At 35.1% G+C, this 13,197-nt stretch overlaps 1 protein-coding gene across 1 annotated transcript in view; it reads left to right on the top strand.

Annotated features, from left to right (window-relative positions):
- Window positions 1-13,197, top strand: part of LOC149067011 (structural maintenance of chromosomes protein 5-like) — a 254,890-nt gene that overhangs the window by 98,303 nt on the left and 143,390 nt on the right. The window lies entirely within an intron of this gene.

The raw sequence follows: 13,197 nt of genomic DNA on the forward strand, positions 1-13,197 counted from the left end.
AATTTTCTTTTCCTGGGTATAAATGCTAGATGGGTACATTGAAGGTAGTGGAGAGGGAAAAAAAGCCACTGAAGTGATCTATAATTGTGCCAAGAGCCATTTAAGTGATCTGTAAATATGCCACGAGTCACTTGAGTGATATGGAACAGCGTCCCAGGCCACTAATGTGATCTGAGAATGTGCCTCTTAGTTCATTCTTACAAAATTAGGTTTGATATCGCAAGCCACATCAGATAACTCTGAGAGTCACATTTGGTCCATGTGTCATGATCATAAGCCCCCTTTCACACGGAGCGGATGTGGGTCCGTATTCCCTTTCACACGAGCACTAAAGATGTGGGCGTTTTGCCTGCATCTTTAGTTTGAAATTCATGCATAAAAACTATTTTTTCACAATTTTTGTAATTATTTTTCTCCTTCATCCCTGATTCAGTGCCCATAGGCAGCCTTTGGTGGTTTAATCTAGAGCCCCCAAAGAATATGGGTATAGAGATGCCTTCATTCCGATCCTCACAAGCAGTCGATAGGAGAAAATATCTTAAAATATTTTCAGAAGATTTTGAAAAAAAATCTGCTTTTTCGGAAAAATATGAAAGAAAAATTCCAAAAAAAAAGAAAAATACAGAAGATATTCAAAGACTTTGCAAGTAGAAAAAAAGGGGAGGGGTGGAGACTTTCAAAATGTCTGTGCTTAGAAATATTCACATCACAATTCTGTCTTAGGCCGGGATTACACTATAAAAGTTTTGTAAAAACTTTTTGATAAAATGTGGAAAATTTCAACCAATAAGATCACCAGTTGCATTCTGAATGCAACCGATGCGCATATTGGTTGAATTTTTCAACTTTTATAAAAGATCTATTTTATAAAACTTTATTGTGTAATCCCGGCCTTGAGTGCGGATCACACTATAAAAATTTTACAATAATTCTTTTAAAAATGCAACTAATAAAAGCTGATCGGTTGAATTTGCTCAAGTGCAACTGAGATAAATTTATTGGCTGCTTTTTTCAAGTTTTATAAAATAACTTTCATAAACCTTTTAGAGTGAAATCCAATCCTTAGATTAGTCACTTCTGAAATATAATTTTTTTTTTAGTTTATAGACTGAATATCGAGTAAAATATACGTGTAGGTATCGGGGGACCACCAAAACTATTCAAGTGCTTAGGGCCTTCAAATGTCTTAATCCGGCAGTGAGTGAATGCCGTACATGGATAACGTTGTTTAATAAAAGTATTTTTTTTAAGTTTAAAAAATTAAAAGATTAAAAAAATATATATTTGAAATTTTAAATATTTATATTTTTTAAATAATTTTAATCATTTAAAAGGAAAAAAAATTCAATTTAAAGTTATTAAAATATTTAGTCAATTAAATATTTGTAATGAATTACAGAACTGCTTATAATATTGGTCCCGTCAGTGGCCGTTGTTGGCAGGTTTTATTGTATAAAATTGTAAAGTATGGACAAAAGGCAGTTAAAGTTGTTATATCTCCATCTCAGAAGGAAACGGAGGGATAGACGTATGTGGATACATCCTATTGATAAACAGGGACCTTCATATGGTGTTTTTAAGGGTATTTATGACAAATAATTAAAAAATTCTGTGCAAAATCATCAATAACATCATCAAAACAAAACAATTATTTTTATTCATCCATCATCAGTTTCTCACTTCCCATTTGGAACATAAATGGTAATACCTCCTGAGCACATAACATTGCATAATTTACCAAAGAACATTTATGATTTTAGATTTCAAAACCATACTCGTTCACTTCTTGTGAATGGGGACGGCTCAAGGGCCATCCTCTGCACAGGGCAGGCACCACTCTATAAGTAGCAAATCTGGAAGGAATTGAGAAAATAGTTGTCAAAAAGTGTGGAAAAAAAATTGTCTTTAAAGTTCTATTTACAGTGTAATGATTTTCTGTAATGTAATTGTAACAGAATAAAACTGTAACTGGTGTGTGTGTATATATATATATATACAGTCTATAAACTAAGGCGCTGAGTCCCCAGCAGTCTGAGTGTCCCTGGTTACCACAGCGACCAGCAAGACATGAAGACAGGGAGCTAAGAATCTCTGGGTTGGACCAGGCTGCTATAAGATGATAACTTTGGCCACATATAATGGACGATCTCTTTCATCAGAAAATCGTTTACAGGAGTTGGAAGAACTGGAAAGAATAAATTGAGATATATTAGGCATCTGTGAAGTAAGAAGAAAAGGGGAGGAGAAAATTGAACTTGCCAGTGGACATGTCTTTCACTACAGAGGAACCGATAATTGAAGAACTACTCTACAAAGTTGGTTATACAAATATCAAACAGATATCGGATACAGATTATACAAATCTATGCACCAACAACAAGCTATTCAGAGGAAAAAGTAGAAGTTTTATGAAGAATTAGACGAGATGAATAGTAAAGGAAACCATCATATATCAAAATAGTAATAGGTGACTTCAGTGATAGAATTGGAGAGAAGAAATGGTGAAAGTTCAGTTGGAAGTCGTGGTTAGTGTACAAAACAACAGAGGAAACAGACTCGTCAAATTTGCAGAGAGTGAACAGTTATGCATCATGAATTCATTTTTTAAGAAGAAACCCCAAAGAAAGTGGACCTGGAGAAGCCCAACTGGAAAAACAAGCAAGATCGACTATATCCTATCTAATAAGCATATGATCCAAGACTGCAGTGTTCTCAACAAATTCAATACAGGAAGCGATCATCGACTGGTGAGATGTAGAATAATGCTTAACACTAGAATGGAAAGAGTGAAACTTATAAAAAATACAAGAACTGTCATTGATATGGCAAATCTTCAAGAACGTTGATATAAATTCTATTTAGAGCTGAAGAATGGATTTATTTTGTTATATAACACCACTGAAGATGGACAAGATGTCACCACGATGAACAGAACTTTAACCACTACCCTAATAGAAGTAGCAAAAGAAGTTGCTGGAGAAAAAGAAATGAAACGAATGAAGAAAATAACAGAAGAAACTAAGAAACTGATGGAAGACTAGAGGGAATTTCAGATTAAGAAGAATGACCCTAAATAAAAAATGGAATATGCAGAAATTTTTAAGACAATACAAAAGCAGATTACAGAAGATGTTAGGAAGTTTAATTGTGATATTGTAAAGAAAGCACTGGAAGATAATAGGAGCTTAAAATCAGTGAAACAAAAACTGTGTTGGGAGAAAGGAAATTTTTGCACTAAAAAAAGAAAGATGGAACCATCACAAAAGATGGAAATGAAATTATTAGTATTGGAGGAATTTTATAATATATATACTCTCTATACAAACATGAAAAAATGGACCAGAACAAAGGAAAGGGAGCAGGAAGAAAAGCAAATGGACCTGAATTTGTACAAGTAGCACCTGTGCTGAGAAGAAGGCTATAAGATGTATGAAAAAGGGAAATGCTCAGATGAAGATGGGATTTCAATTGACATTGTTAAATAAGCAGGAGAGAATTTGCCAGTAAGTTAGCTATTTGTTCGCACAAATTGTCTCACAAAATCAGATGTGCCCTAAGGTTGGAATAACTTAATGATGGTTCTTTACAAAATGTGCAAAAAAGAGGATATCAAGAATTATCGACCAATGTATCAGTATCGTACATTGTCATTATCATATCTCTTATCAGTAACTTATAAAATCTTCACCAAAGTGCTGACATATAGGCTCGAATCCACATTGGACAAAGCCCAACCAAAGGAACAAGCAAGCTTTTGAAGTGGATTTAGTACAATGGATCACATCCAAACAATCAGAACTCAGAGAGAGACAAGGATTACGAATTACCATTGTGTACGGGCGTCATTGATTTTGAAGAATTGGGGTCTCAATTTCAGTCCAGAACCAAACTCAGTTCTTTGTGTAGCACATAGATCACCAATTTGATAATTGGGTGATTTTCTTTTTCCTGTTACAAGTCTACCTCTTAGGCCCCTTTCACATGGAGGGGATGCGGGTCCGAAAGAAGCTTTAACAATTGGAATATACTGAGCCTTTCAGACGAGCCGAAATTCTCCCACACCTACAAAATGTTCATGCGGGTCTGTATGTCATCCACATGTGTCAAAACCTAAGTGCGGCTCTGCATCTGCACATAGAAGTTTTGACAATAGGGTTATTCTGAGCTATTCTGCGGAGGCCTAAATGGTAATGTTACAACACGATGCGGATGCTGAGCGAATTCGTCCACATCTTTGGCTACTTTTTAAAGATGATTTTGCACGAACTTTTTTTTTAATTATTTGCCATAAATACCCTTAAAAACACCATATGAAGGTCCCTGTTCATTAATTTAATGTACTCATATACGTCTATCACTCCGTTTCCTTCTGAGATGGAGATATAGCAACACTTTAACTGCCTTTTGTCCATACTTTACAATTTTATACAATAAAAGTTATCGACAACGGCCACTGACGGGACCGAAATTATAAGCCGTTCTGTAATTCATTACAAATATAATTGACTACATACTTTAATAACTTCTAAATTTAATGGAAAAAAAATTACATTTTTTTTTACATTATTTTAAATATTTAATATTATTTAAAAAAAAATTATAATTTTTTTAAACTTGAAAAAAAAAACAAACTTTCATTAAACAACGTTACCCACGTACAGCGTTCACTCACTGCCAGATTAAGACGTTTGAAGGCCCTAAGCACTTGAATAGTTTTGGTTAGAGCCCGGATTATATGCAAATTTGCATATTTCTCTTTTTTTAGCATTAATGCATATAAATGCATAAAATCAAAGAATTTTTAGTAAGTATAAGTGCATATTTTTGAAGGTTTATTTAAGCTCAATCAATTTTTTTTATAATTTTTCAAATAAATATTGTTCATAATATTTTCATAACATCGGGTTTTTCCCGCAGGTAAAATTTAGTGAATTAATACATATTTATAAAGTATTTTACGAATATTAACCGTTTTATTGTAAGACTATTTCTAGAGATGTATGTGTTAAATTTTTTTTAGAAATAGTGTCAAAATTCTTTTGTTAATGCTATTTTCGTTATTGAGCAGCTACAACAAATTGAAAATTAAAAATTGCTGAATAAAAATATGTAGAACATATTTGCATATGCGATATATGTATATGAGGGAATATTTTTTGTAAATGAATGAATGCACTAAGAAATAGAAAATATGCATTTTACAAACACCTGCTTTTTTTCATGATTTTTTTAAATGCATATTTTCTCATTTTTTATACATATTTCGGAATTTTTGACTTTTTAAAAATTTCTAATGCATATTTTGGGATTTTAGTGCAAATTTTGGTATTTCGAGTGTTTATTTTTGCATTCTTAAGTGCATATTTGCATATTTTTAGAGCATATTTTGCCACTTTTTTAGTGCATATAATCCGGACTCTAGTTTTGGTGGTTCTCTTCCCCCCCCTTCCCTATATTTCTAAGCACAGACATTTTGAAAGTCTCCACCCCTCCCCTTTTTTTCTATTTGCAAAGTCATTGGATATCGCCCGAATTTTTTATTTTGGAACATCATTGGATGTTTTTGGAATTTTTCTTTCATATTTTTCGGAAAAGGCAGATTTTTTTTCAAAATATTTTGAAAATATTTTAAGATATTTTCTCCCATCGACTGCTTGTGAGGATCGGATTGAAGGCATCTTTATACCCATATTCTATGGGGGGGCTCTAGATTAAACCACCAAAGGCTGCCTATGGGCACTGAATCAGGGATGAAGGAGAAAAATAATTATAAAAATTGTGAAAAATAGTTTTTATGCATGAATTTCAAACTAAGGATGCAGGCAAAACGCCCGCATCTTTAGTGCTCATATGAAAGGGTATGCAAACCCGCATCCGCTCCGTGTGAAAGGGGCCTTATCAGTCTGAGTCTTCCCTCTGATGGCATTTCTTCGACGTTGGAAATCCTACTCGACAAATCCGTGTCTCTCAGTTGAAGATGGGTGTTGAGATCTGTGGTAGATGAGCTTTTCGTTATTGAAGATGATTCTCCTTGAAACATTTGTTTTTTCTGGCTTATGTGCCGAGACTGTTTCTCTTAATTTCTCATTAACCTCTTCATTACGAATGGGATCAATGCCAAGTTGGTGGTCTTGGCTAAATTCAGCACAACTTTGCATGAGCAACAGTTTCTTCTCGTTCTTGTGAATAGTGACTCCATTTTCATCGAACATCAATGAAACCTGTTTTAGGATTCCAATTCCAATCACTGCTTGAATGTTCAGTTGTGTTGTGGGTGCCACATAAGGGTGAAACTATTTCCGTCCAACTCAACTTCCTGTTCAAAGGATCCTTTAGTCCACACCTGCCCGCACCAATTCCAGATAATAGTATGGGCTTAAGCATCTATTCCTGAACGTAGACAGCTTGTCTGTATACATCCTCACACAAAAGACATACTGCACTGCCCGTTTTGGCGAGTGTACAAACAGCAGCTTGTCTGTTTCCAGGCATCTTTCTACATCTTCATCTTCCACTTTTTTGTTTCCGTCAAACTTGTCCTTAAAATTTTGGATTGTTGGTTTCGGGAATTCTTGCCATTCCCACTCACCAGCGTAAGATGTCTTGACAGGTCCCTTAAAACTTTCGTAATCATCAAGCTTTTCCAACAGTTCGGTAGGAGAAACAAAATTACTTCATGCATGTAAATGATAGTCTCAAAAATCCCCTGGGCTTTGCTTTTTGATTTGATCCGTGATGATCAAATGTTTTAACTGATCGAATGTTATTTTTAAAGCAGTTGTCCAGCCATCAAAATATTCGCAAATCATATGTGCATATGAAGACGAAACGTTTCTCCACATTCTCTTCGGGTTCTCATGCAATCAATTTATTTATCTCATAAGGTAGTAGTCCTAGAAGATGAGTAACCCTCTTTTGGTAGTGATATCTGGCGAGCTTGTTGCTCAAAGAGCACTAGGTAGAGACTTATATTATCACTCATATCGAACCTTTGCATCAGATTTTGGAACTCTCTGCTTGAACTTTTGACATTTTCAAACTGCGTCCTTCCATTTGATTGGGATTCTATCTCAATTTTCAGTTTTTCTATTTCCAGTTTCATACGTTGCTCTTCCATCGTGTCTCTCCTCTATTCATCCTTGGTTTTATCTTTCCTCTGCTGCTCTTCCATTGTGTCTCTCCTCCGTTGCTCCTCGATCTCAGCTTTTCTCTTCTGCCCCTCTTTTCTATCACCTATGATAGTTTTCAGCAACTCTTTGCAAAACTCATTTTTGCTTTCAAGAATCGCCTTCTTGAGATCTATGATTTTGAAATTAGGGGAGTGTCCAACCCTAATTCACTCGCGAGCACCTTCAAGTCATCTTTGATACCCTATACCAAATAAGACATGGCGACCTCGTGTAAAATGCTCAATTCATAAAGATATATACGGATGAGTTACAAAATAAACGAAGACAATAATATATGAATATACTCAAAATGCAATTGGGAACATAACCATAAGGGAAACTCAAGTGAATTACACGTAAATAACACTGCAATGTACTTTTGGTCAGAAAGACTTTTTTTTCTTGAGAGCGAAACGCTTATCTCACACACACATGATTTACTTTTCAGACTGAACAACCCACGGCGAAGATGAAACCGATCGCGAAATCCTCAGCATGATCTCACTGTAGCTTATTTATGCTAGTCCCATGATTCCTGGATCCATATTAAATAATCAGGCAATAATAACAGAAAACTACAGCAAATTTCAAACCAAAACATTTATTTAACATATTATTATTAACAGAGTTATATTTCAAGTTTCAATTTTTAACACTTAACTCTGATTTCAACATCAGATATTTTCTAAATCAAACAAATACATGACGGTCTCACCCAATTCAACCGTAGATTATCGATGAATTCAGCTAGACATTTTTATATTTTCAATGGCGTCGACAACAATCAGGCTTCACACACTCAAGAGAGATGAAAGGTCTCAATGAAAGTTCATCTCAGAAACCATGAATGAAGGAACACATTTCCGATCTCGAAGCACTAGTTGAGCACACAGGATCACATCCAATAATCCATCACGATGACGACGATGAATACCAACACATCACACCGAGCTTGGAATATTACGGTCAACCTCCTTTTTTCTAAGGCTCTCACATGATTACGGACTTCTGGAACACCCTGTTCATCACCCGGCACCTTCAGGAAGTACTTTGAGTTGACTAGAACATAATTATAGCAAAGTAAAAATTAACTAACTAGGAAAAACATGCCTTATCGACCACCTGGACCAGCAAAACTATGCTTAGCACCAAGGAGTACTTTACAACATTAGTACAGAATTGAAACAACAAGTTGTTAGTGGAAGTTATCAACTCATCAGATACGTTGAGTCAACTCGAAACGAAGTCGAGAAGAAGAATGAATGCCACGCTTCTGGTTTATCCAAGCCTATTTATAGTAGTCGAGAACAGGTTTGTTCTCGGCTCACTGAAAAAACGTATTTCCTCTGGCACATTTGGAAAACTGTTACGTCAATTTGTTGATTTGCATGTTGCGACACAACAATTATTTTGGGTATTATGTATTTTTGGTTGGCAACAGTTGGATAATCATGAAGGAAGCCGGCCGGACTTTACCCATGATATCGGTAAGGCTATTGAGGGTGAGACCAAGACAATGGATTATACGTAACCAGTGGAAGTCTGTGGCCCTCCACTAATTAAACAAGGTATTTAAATACAATTATTTCATTACAATGAATAATCACATACATTGAACATAAAGAATCACAGAAGTCCTACTGACACGACCGGGTTTTTACCCAGTGTTAGCTAGTTAACTAGGGGGGTTATAGAGACATTGGAAACACATAACGTGAGACAGAAAGGGTCGATATGTTACACCGCAAACATGAAACCGATCACGAAACCTTCAGCACGGCCTCGCGAACATGAAATCGATCTCGAAATCTTCAGCACAGTCTTGCGAAGATGAAACTGATTGCGAAATCTTGAGCCGGGCTGACTTCCACGAAGACGAAACCTTTCTTCGATTGTCGAACCTCTGAGCCTGCGTGGCTCATATGAATCAGCACGATTTGAAGACAGAAATCGAATAAGCATGATTTGAAGACGAAACTAGAATCAGCACGATTTGCCATCACATTCAAATCCGACAAATTCAAATTGATCCCAGACAAGCCCCCATTTTTCTCCGGGCTCTTCACAGAGAAAAACACACAGCCTCCATTTTCTAAACACATATTATGCGCACAAAAAATACAAGACGATCACAACAAAAAACTTAGCCTTTCTCGCCAACTTCTCCCGGAAAACTCCCTGTTGCCAATCCCAATCTCTTCATCTTCATAATGTAATATTTTTCTGCATGCCGCAGTGCCAGCTACCAATTAGAAAACAAAGTTATAATTAAAAATCCTACATATATGATATATATAGCATAAATGATTAAATTATTTTTCTTATTTGGGCCTATATTTCATGGTGTGTCACTCAACTATAGAAGGCTAATGATTTTTATATAGTTAAACATCATATGTACGTACACAACACAGTAAAGTAAAACTAAATAATTATGTAAATATAAGTTATCTGTCTCTCCTGTTTTATAAATGGGATGTACAATAGCATATTTGAACTCTATATAAAAGTATCTATTCTAATTATATATGTCAAATATAACTGTCAAAAACCTCAAATATTGCTTTTGAATATAAAAATTACCATTGGAAATACACAGGTTAATTGCATGTAAGTGGCTATGTTATACAAAGAATAAATATTTAATGATTGTAAAATAATTTTCTACTCTCTACAGAATTATTTTGGACAATATATATGGTTTTTTTTCCTTATAAAATATACAATTTGAATAAAGCATAGCATAACTGGAAGAAAAACTATGGAATGATTTGACATTCTCTGATTCAAATTGATTCTTGACTTTCCAAAATTTCTTCAACTGCTTATATATGCATGCACAGGCCTGCCAAATCTCCAGATTTAGGTGGGAGACTCCGGATTTTTCATCCTTCTTCCTGCTCTCCGGATTTTGGCAGAAAATTAGATTTTATGCGAGCTCCCACGTAGTCGTGACGTCAATGACTGCCGTCATTAGGGAAAACACCCATAGAGAGCAGCCATAAAAAAGTCGTGGTGACCGCATTTAAGCAACTGGCAAAGACGTGACTGTTTACGTAGCATTTATCTGCAATCATTTATCAGGGCATGACCTTGGTTGTTAAAATTCCTGTATAATCGTTATTGTATTCCATTAACAGCCGTGTGGTAAACACAATTTTTTTCATCAGCAGCTTTGTATTTTGAGGTTTTTTAAATTGTTTCCCCCCATTAAATATATCTTCAGAAAGAAAATATAAAGCTTTAAGCTATGTAAAGCTAAATATAAAAGCTTTTAAGAGTTCATATTTGGGATGTCGACCGAGTTGATTTGATAATGCTCATCTGACTCCACTCTAATTAAAAGACGACTTGTCACAATCACCAAATTAATTTATTTACAAAAAATGCACACACACGAAAAAACATCAACATGTCATTTACACTCACTCGCAACCACTGAATATTTTTTCTTCTTTCCGTCGCTTGGCGCGCGTAACCTGCGTAGTCACTTTTTACGCCAAGCGTTGGCGAAACTCCGCCACACATATACCCAAGATTATCAATCACTGATAGCATCCACGAAAGGAAGCACTTATGTTATATGAGCAGTATGTAGATGTGATTTCTCTATTCTGCCTGGAAAGACTGACATGAAATTAATTATATTCTGCTCAGCGGGAATGCAGAATCTGCCTTCGTGAGGGGGGGTGGAACTTTTTCTTAATTGATGAAAAAAAAAAATTGAAACATTTTTTTTGTGAATTTTTTTTTGATCGAGTCTATGAGTGCCTGGTGGAGGGTACCCCCCCCCCCCCCCCCGGGAGAATCTTCGGATTTCTGGATTCCAAAAGTTGGCACATCTGCATGCATTGATATAAACCATCTGCTGTACTCTTTTTATAACTGATTCACTGATACTTAAAATGATACTCTTATTGTGCATAACCTTGAAATATATCTAGCGATCAAAATACTAAATTCTAGGACTAAAATGTCATTTAATTTGGTAATGCTAGCTTGTACATGGAGCTTAAAGAACTCCTGTAACTTATCCTTAGTCAAATTATTCTTTCTTTTGTGCTATGATATGGTATATTTACTATCATTTACCATGCAATGGTTTTCCAATTGAAGTTGTATTTAAACATGCTTTGGGTATCAAGTCCTGTCAGCTCTGCTTTGGTTGAAAATAACCTTTAAAACTCTGAATTTATACACCCTGAGTTAAGAAATTTTTAGGTGAAAATAAATGAGTTTAATTAGTGTATTAACAGATGCTGAATGAGAGTTTTTATATGGAATAAAATTTTGGACGGATCAGAAAATTTAAAATATCAAAATAGATTCTCAGTAATTATAATTCCGAATGTAAAAACCTTTAATCTACATAAAAGTAAGTGTTTTTTTTATTTAGCATATCTATCGGGTTAGAAAATTTTTTAACAGCATTGACAATAAGTTTTTCACTGCTTTAATACTGATTTATAGTTTCTGAAGTCTAAAACATAACTCTGTGATGTCCTTGTCATACATATTTTAAATAAGCAGCTCTATTCCACTTAGCAAATTGAACGCAGGTAATCAGTAGCTTAGATAAAAATGAACCACCAAATTATATTGTATATGTTCTAGATGCTTATGTTGAAAAATTCAAAATTGCAAATTATTATTAATATTTTGTTGTAATGTAATAAATTAATGTTTAAAAATAAAACATTGTAATATACAAAAAAGTAAATTTTTCATCATTTTATATACCTATTGTGTTCAAAACATTCATTTAGGTTTTTGACAGTTTAAACCAGCTTTTGATGCTTGTCATGTCAAAAACCCAACCCTGCTTTGTGGGCCCTAAGATTAAGATTTTTTGAGGGCCTCGTTATGTAAAATTCCCAGTGTAAGAAATAAAATTTTCAACCAGGGCCAAGAGTTATTAAGGGAGACGTTCTATCTCTCTCGATTGCGTGGGTGACATAAATGAAGGCGAGACCAGATGCAGTCTTCGTTTTATATCATTTTACTTTGTTAAAAATGAATCTTATATTGTATGTGTCTCAGCTGCCACAAAGCAGAATATGCTGAAATCTGTGACATTAGTCGCAGAACAATCAATGCTACTGCAGAACAATCTGGAAGAATTTTTTATAACAGTGGTAAACGCTATATATTATGGAAATTTTTACCACATTCCAGTCAGCCTAGGGCTCATTTCAGAACATTCTGCTTTGGGGCTCAGTTGTATTTAGATATTTATCCTAGAGTATCCAATTGAATGTGCTTAAATCATAGATGAGTGATCCTTCCCCACATATGTTTACAGTAGGCAAAAATATATATACAGTCGGCCCCCCGTATTCGGGGGGGGGGGGGGTGGTTACGTTCCGAGGGTGACCGCGAATACGGAAATCCGCAAATAACCGAAACCATAGGTTTTTCTTTGTATATCTCGTTTACTGAACATCATGAGAAAGAGCAGGGTGACGCAGAGGTAGAAGGGAATGTAAAAGAGGGTGCAGCGATTGTTGGCAATGTTTTCTGGAAGAACAAATTGTGATTTTTCTGTTTGACATGTCTTCTTCATATCATCAAGTATGTTGGAGTATGTGGACACAAGGCTTCCTCTAATAATTTTTCTACATGTGAATAAAGTAAAATATAGGAACCTATGTAATGAAAACAATCTATTGCTGATTTGAGCTTACGAAGCCTGTCTGCTATGTTACTTATATTCTCTATCTTGATCTTCTTTATCTGGTATCACTTCAGTTTCAGGATTAGTCAGCTACATTAATTCCTTCTCAGTTAATCTAGTATCAAAAGAACTTTGAATGTCATGTATTCACTCCCAAGGTACTTCCTAACTTCCGGAACGAAACACAGTTTAAACCACTTTTTTTTCTCTTGCTTGACTTCTTTGCTGCATTTTCTTCCAGAATAGTGCAGTTTCGTTAGCGTTAAACACCTGCTAAGGTGCATAACCCTTCTCTTCAATAATTTTCTACAAAGTGTTTGGAAATTTTTTAGCTGCCTCCTGGTCGGCAGAGGC

This window comes from Pholcus phalangioides, unplaced genomic scaffold, assembly GCF_987345545.1.
Source record: "Pholcus phalangioides strain wild (caught in Gottingen) unplaced genomic scaffold, Ppha-v1.0 ptg000031l_1, whole genome shotgun sequence".
NCBI lineage: Eukaryota > Metazoa > Arthropoda > Arachnida > Araneae > Pholcidae > Pholcus > Pholcus phalangioides.